Source organism: Phytophthora parasitica, assembly GCF_000247585.1.
Source record: "Phytophthora parasitica INRA-310 unplaced genomic scaffold supercont2.3, whole genome shotgun sequence".
In the NCBI taxonomy this organism is placed as follows: Eukaryota; Oomycota; class Peronosporomycetes; order Peronosporales; family Peronosporaceae; genus Phytophthora; species Phytophthora nicotianae.
Window position 1 is genome coordinate 2447190 of NW_008648989.1, and position 1240 is coordinate 2448429.

Here is a 1240-nt window from a genome sequence, read left to right on the forward strand (position 1 = left end):
CGATACGACTTTGCCCTTGGTCATCGCGATCTTGATCCATGAGGTGACTTAACACCAACTTCAAACATGAATCATCAAGCCACTCGGATCTTCTGAAGTAGGCTAGGTCGGGCACTCCCACTGCTCCGAACTTTGTATCAATAGTCCTTTCAATGTCTACCGTCTCCATTTTTTGCGGAGGCTTCCATGTTCACCGTTGCGCAGTTGCTAATTGGACTAGGCAAAGATATTCTTACGAATCTAGACACTCTTATCCACTCTGCCAGATCCTTTAATGCAGACAACTTTGGGAATTCGTCATGCCAGTCTCGCATTGCCATCAAGTCTTTCTCTGCAAATGCTCCCATCTTCTTGATACACACTCCAATTCTGCCCGATTTGCGATCGCCCGCGAACGATTGTCTGTAAAGTTTAATCCCTGCGATGCACTTCGTAACATATTGCTTTGGGAAGGCAATAACGAATTTCTTCTGGACTTTGTGTTTTCGTGTAAGGAGCACGATAGATGTTGACTTCCATGACGGTGGATCCACCTCCGTTATTGTCACAATAGCGTCGTCACGCTATGATATGATAGCACTTAGCAGAAGTCGGGTTAGTGACGGACTCAGATGCCTTCGCAGTACTCTGTCAGTTGGTTTGCTAGTTAGCAGGCAAAATGAGATCTGATTGAATTTAGAAGCTTCACTAACTAGTCTGCGCTAAAGCTAGTTAGAGCTATTCGCTCAGTTGCTCTTGTGTTTCTTATACAAACATGTAATGCTGAATGTGCAACTTGAACGTAGTCTTCAACTTGAACACGCATACAAACTGCACAGCCAACAGCAAATCACAGATGCTGTGTTCAAGGCGTTATTTACGCGCTTGTACTTGAAGAAGCAGTTCCAGCATCGATTTCAGCCTTCATCTTGAAGATTCCGTGACATTCCCTCCTCTCAGCGATGTTCCTGGCGACGTTCATGATAGCAGTCGATGTGCCCTGTTATTGAGGTAAGAGATGTAGCAGGTTCCCAAGTAGTACGGGATTGCCCAAGCCATTTGACTTTGTGCAGCGTTTGCTTGCGAGATCGCTTGTGGTTGAGAATATCTTCGACAAGTTCTCCCTCGGTACCATCCGCGAGACGAACCTTAAACAATTTTTGATTTTGCCTTCGATATTCCGCAGTAATGTAAGGTTTCATTATGCTGGTATGGAATATCGGGTGAATCCGCACACCTGGGGGTAGTCGCAGCTGATAGT